Below are 6,365 nucleotides of genomic sequence, written 5' to 3'. Positions count from 1 at the left end.
CTGGAGAATCCCATGGACAGAGGAGCCTTGTGGGCTACAGTCCCTGTGTTCACAGAGTCGGACACGACTGAGTGACTAACATACAAACACATACATTTTGGAACTGCGTTCAACATCAATTAAAAAAGAAAATGAATTTTGTTCTTTTAGAGAAGAGGTCAACAAAATTTTCTATAAAGAGCCAGATAGTAATTATTCTAAATTTGCCAACCCAGTGGCAACTACTCACTTCTGCTCCTGTAGTGTGTGAGAACATCCAGACCATATGTAAACGGTGAGTGTGGCTGTGTACCAATAGGATGTGGGCAGATTTACATTAAAGTCATTGCTTTAGAGTCACATATTAATTTTGATTAGTAACTTTACTGCTTTTTAAACAGATTTTTGTAGTTTGATTAAATCTTCAGTTACAAAATTTGGCATCAAATTTCATTCGCTTGTTGCCAATATTCAAATTCATCCTGGACAATAAAGAGCCACCTCAACTGAGAACATGAACTTTAAAAATAAAGTAAGATAGTATCCAAAGGAAATAAAATCAAATAGCTGGAAATATTTAAGCTGCTTCAATGGAATCATTTTTGGATCTTTACAGCTGACTAAATTCTATGGAAATCTCAGTGAATAACACATTTAGGATGCCAAATCTCAGTGAATAACACATTTAGATAGAGGGGGCCAGAGGGACATGCGCTGCTTCATGCTGTCACTTAGGGATCCAGTTTCTTTCCCTTCAGAGGCTCAGTCACCTCTTAGATGGTTTGAAGATCTTCAGCAGATCGTCTGTCTGTGGTCAACAGTTCAGGAGAAAGGCAATATGGATGATTGTGCAGAGGGTTTATTGGCTGACCTGGTGGGGAATGGTTCCCTTCTGCCCACATTTCATTGGCCAGAGCTCAATTACATGGCCGCACTTAGTTGTAGTGGATGCTGGGAAATGTAGTCTAGTCATAAGGATAGGCAGGAGAAGAAATGGGTTCAAGGTGAACATCTAGCCAATCTCTGATATATCCTTTCACATATGAGTACAGGACCTTTGAAGGGTAAAAGTTATAGAGAACATGTGTGTGTGTTTAAATGGATATATTACTATATAACCACATTGTAAAACTAATAAATGGTCAAGAGTTTAAGTACTAAGGACCAGATTAACATGTACGCCTGAATTTTGTGATGAAAATAAATGCTTCATTGGTTTGGCCTGCTGCTGCTGCTGCTAAGTCGCTTCAGTCGTGTCCGACTCTGTGCGACCCCATAGAAGGCAGCCCAACAGGCTCCCCCGTCCCTGGGATTCTCCAGTCAAGAACACTGGAGTGGGTTGCCATTTCCTTCTCCAATGCATGAAAGTGAAAAGTGAAAGTGAAGGCGCTCAGTGGAGTCCGACTCTTCGTGACCCCATGGACTGCAGCCTACCAGGCTCCTCCTTCCATGGGATTTTCCAGGCTAGAGTACTGGATTGGGGTGCCATCGCCTTCTCCGTGGTTTGGCCTAGTGTGTGCCTAATGTAGGAAAGCAAGTAATGTATTACTGCCAGATTTTTACCTCGTGTCCTTCTGAAAGGGAGTCAACATTTCTAGATGTTTGCTGCTGCTGCTGCTGCTAAGTTGCTTCAGTCGTGTCCGACTCTGTGTGACCCCATAGACGGCAGCCCACCAGGCTCCACCGTCTCTGGGATTCTCCAGGCAAAAACACTGGAGTGGGTTGCCATTGCCTTCTCCAGTGCATGAAAGTGAAAAGTGAAGTCGCTCAGTAGTATCCGACTCCTAGCCACCCCATGGACTGCAGCCTGCCAGGCTCCTCTGTCCATGGGATTTTCCAGGCAAGAGTACTGGAGTGGGGTGCCATTGTCTTCTCCGTCTAGATGTTTACCATGACCAATTTAATCTTAGGCAAGAATGACATAAGGCAAATCTATAACTGACCAATGTTATTTTATGAAGTTTGCCAGAACTATTCTCAGGGTGAGATGCATGGAAAAGAAAACCAATTTTTCTGGGCAATATCTGACTTTGAAGCTGGATAACCTTATTTTTGGAAGTAGGTGATTCATGTGCACTAGGATAAAAATATTTCTACTAAAGATCTCTAGAAGATTCTAAAGTAGAAGAATCAGAGGATTTGGAGTCTAAGTTTTAGTTTCTAGCTTCTATAAATAAAAAGTATCTGTGGGTAAGTTTTCTTTACTTTCTTTAAGCTTCAGAGTGTTTTTTTTTTTTTTTTTGAAAATGGAGATAATATCCACGTTGAAGGGCTATTGTGAAAGTTAAATTAGAAAATGCAAATGGAAGAAGGATTCTATCACAGGTCCTTTCTCTGCCTCTACTACTAGCTCAGTCATTGACTAGTTGTCTGAACTTGGGAATTATCTTTACCTTTCAGGGTTCAGTATTTTCATCCATAGAATGAAAGCATTAGATTATATAGTGTCTAAATTCTTTTGAGCTCTAAAGTTCATGGACAGTATATGAGAGTTTCATATACATGACTTTGGTGCAATTGATATATTTTGGGATAAAAATAGAATTTTGAAAATAAGGTCACCCCTGAAAAAATGCCTTTTGTGATCTCTCATGTGTATGTATGTGTGTGTGCATGTTTGAGGCAGAGTAAAGACAGACAAAGGGCCCAATGTGTACTAACCCTGATTTTTAGTTATTATATAAAGTAGGATGAGGATACAAGATAGACCACAAGCCTCCATCTCCATGCCTTTTTATATCTTCCCCTACTTTGAATATTCACTGAACTTGAACATCTTTTACGACACTGATCTTGGTTAATCTGTCCTCAGAATACTTGCACACATCCTATTCCTTTCCTGTATTGTACTTTCCTGAAGAGCAGAGTCTGTGTATCATCTGGTCACAGTAATAGATCCTTCCACAGTGACTGGTATAATTGGGTTTGCCAAGCTTTTTCTGTAAGGGGCCAGGTAGTAAATTTTTGGCTTTGCAGGCCAAAACTATTGTCACAGATACTCTGCTCAAAGCCACAGGCAGTACATAAATGAATGATGATGGCAGTGTTCCAAACAACAACAACACAACAACAAACACCCCTTATTTATGGACACCGGAATTTGAATTTCATATAGTTCTCACAAAATAGTCTTCTTATTTTGATTTATGACTTTTAAGCTTTCAAAAATGTAAAAAACATTTTGAGCTCTTGGGTTGTGTAAAAACAGGCAGCAGGCTGGATTTGGCCCACAGGTGATAGTTTGCTGACCTCTGTTGCAAGCTGTAAAATCTTAGTGTTCTGCTGAATACAATTAAGTATGGATTTATGTATAATTTTTTATTTTCAAAAGATGACATGTAAAATGATATTCTTTCCCTATCCTGTTAGACCCAGGATTTCTTACAAGTGACTCAGATATCTACAGATTATTAACCTAAAGATCCAGGATTTCTTACACGTGACTCAGATATATCTACAGATTATTAACCTAAACAGAAATAGAAACAATAGTTTCATATAATTTTTGCAAACAATAAGAGCAATTACCAGTGACTGTAATAAGCTTTTCTCATGAATATAATGAGAGTGGGTGTTGGGTTTAGCTTTTATGTAGCTGATTAAGTGAAAAATATTAATGTTTATGACAAAAGAGAAAGAGAGTAGACTTTGGTGTCTAGAATAGAATCCTAGTTCTACTTCTTGCCAGCTGTGTTCTTGGGAAAGCCATTTAACTTTTCTGAGTCTCTGTTTCCTCTTCTGGCATGTGGGTATAATAATACCTTTCTTACAGAATTGGTTTGAATTAGAGCTAATATATGTGTACATCTAACAGTTCCTAAAGCATGGTTCATTTTTAACAAATATTACTTACCATCCTTATTCTCTCTTCTGCTCCTTCTGAAGAGATCCCAAAAGTCTGAAACATCTTTGTACAATAAGAACAGGTATTGAGAATTCCCCATGGATATTTGAACCTAGAATGCAAACATGGGAGTGTTTCATGACTTTGTTTTTACAACTTGCCACCCTATGCCACTCCATCCAAGCAGAGCTTGGCACTGGGGTAAACTGAATAGAAACACCACACCCATGCTGTAAACAAGTTAATTTGGAAACAAAAGCAGACGACCTCTGTTATGAACAAAGTCTTGGTTCTCATCTATTGTTAGTTATTAGAGAATTTCTTGTGCCCAGGAACTTTCTGCTTTTGCATTTCATGGGGGAGAAAAAAAAGGAAATTAAAGAGAATGCATGATTGATACAGGAAAATGCACTAAATGAGTAATCTATAGTGTCTAGAAAAGGCTATGAAAACTTTGAGGTCAAAGTATACTCCATTGATTGGGGATATAAATCAATTCTTCACACTTAAAATTAAATTATTAAAGGCAAACCTGTCTTGAATTGTGATTCAGCCACCAAGCATCCACTCCATTCAACTCTCTACTTAGCTAAATTGCAAATTCAGTTGCTGAGGGTTTACAGGGTGGGGGTGATTCTGCGAGGGAACAGCTGCTTTAACAGCAGGTTGTGGGAAATGCCACCACAGGAGGGTCAACCTAGATGACTTGTCTAGGTCAAAACGCAAATCAGAAAAAAAGCCAGCTTGACTTATAGATGGAGTCAATTTACTCATCAGAATGTACAGTACTGGCTATAGATTTAAAACATCTGTGGCCAAACATTTTGATTTATTAATTGCCCAGTTACAAAAACATTTTTCCTGAACCCACTCAGAGTATCTGGTGAATGAAATGTTTGCTGCCTACATTTACTGTGCCCTCTTTTGGACGGACAAATATGTTCTATTTTTTCTGTCTTATAGGTTTGGGTTTATTTCAGTCGCTCAGTCATGTCTGACTCTTTGCGACCCCATGAATGGCAGCACGCCAGGCCTCTCTGTCCATCACCAACCCCCGGAGATCAGTCAGACTCACGTCCATCGAGTCAGTGATGCCATCCAGCCATCTCATCCTCGGTCATCCCCTTCTCCTCCAGCCCCCAATCCCTCCCAGCATCAGAGTCTTTGCCAAGGAGTCAACTCTTCGCATGAGGTGGCCAAAGTACTGGAGTTTCAGCATTAGTATCATTCCCTCCAAAGAAATCCCAGGGCTGATCTCTTTCAGAATGGACTGGTTGGATCTCCTTGCAGTCCAAGGGACTCTCAAGAGTCTTCTCCAACACCACAGTTCAAAAGCATCAATTCTTCAGCGCTCAGCTTCCTTCATAGTCCAACTCTCACATCCATACATGACCACAGGAAACACCATAGCCTCGACTAGATGAACATTTGCTGGCAAAGTAATGTCTCTGCTTTTGAATATGCTATCTAGGTTGGTCATAACTTTCCTTCTAAGGAGTAAGCGTCTTTTAATTTCATGGCTGCAGTCACCATCTGCAGTGATTTTGGAGCCCCAAAAAATAAAGCCTGACACTGTTTCCGCTGTTTCCCCATCTATTTGCCATGAAGTGATGGGACCAGATGCCATGGTCTTAGTTTTCTGAATGTTGAGCTTTAAGCCAACTTTTCACTCTCCTCTTTCACTTTCATCAAGAGGCTTTTGAGTTCCTCTTCACTTTCTGCAATAAGGGTGGTGTCATCTGCATATCTGAGGTTATTGATATTTCTCCCGGCAATCTTGATTCCAGCTTGTGCTTCTTCCAGTCCAGCGTTTCTCATGATGTACTCTGCATAGAAGTTAAATAAGCAGGGTGACAATATACAGCCTTGATGTACTCCTTTTCCTATTTGGAACCAGTCTGTTGTTCCATGTCCAGTTGTAACTGTTGCTTCCTGACCTGCATACAGGTTTCTCAAGAGGCAGGTCAGGTGGTCTGGTATTCCCATCTCTTGAAGAATTTTCCACTGTTTATTCATGCACAGATGGGCTCGATAAAGGACAGAAATGGTATGGGCCTAACAGAAGCAGTAGATATTAAGAAGAGGTGGCAGGAATACACAGAAGAACTGTACAAAAAAGAGCTTCACGACCAAGATAATCACCTAGAGCCAGACATCCTGGAATGTGCAGTCAAGTGGGCCTTAGAAAGCATCACTATGAACAAAGCTAGTGGAGGTCATGGAATTCCAGTTGAGCTATTTCAAATCCTGAAAGATGATGCTGTGAAAGTGCTGCACTCCATATGCCAGCAAATTTGGAAAACTCAGCAGTGGCCACAGGACTGGAAAAGGTCAGTTTTCATTCCAATTCCAGAGAAGGGCAATGCCAAAGAATGCTCAAACTACCACACAATTGCACTCATCTCACATGCTAGTAAAGTAATGCTCAAAATTCTCCAAGCCAGGCTTTAGCAGTATGTGAACCGTGAACCTCCAGATGTTCAAGCTGGTTTTAGAAAAGGCAGAGGAACCAGAGATCAAATTGCCAACATCTGCTGGATCA

The sequence above is a fragment of the Bubalus bubalis genome, chromosome 3, assembly GCF_019923935.1.
Source record: "Bubalus bubalis isolate 160015118507 breed Murrah chromosome 3, NDDB_SH_1, whole genome shotgun sequence".
Classification (NCBI taxonomy): Eukaryota; Metazoa; Chordata; class Mammalia; order Artiodactyla; family Bovidae; genus Bubalus; species Bubalus bubalis.
This window is presented reverse-complemented; position numbering follows the sequence as displayed.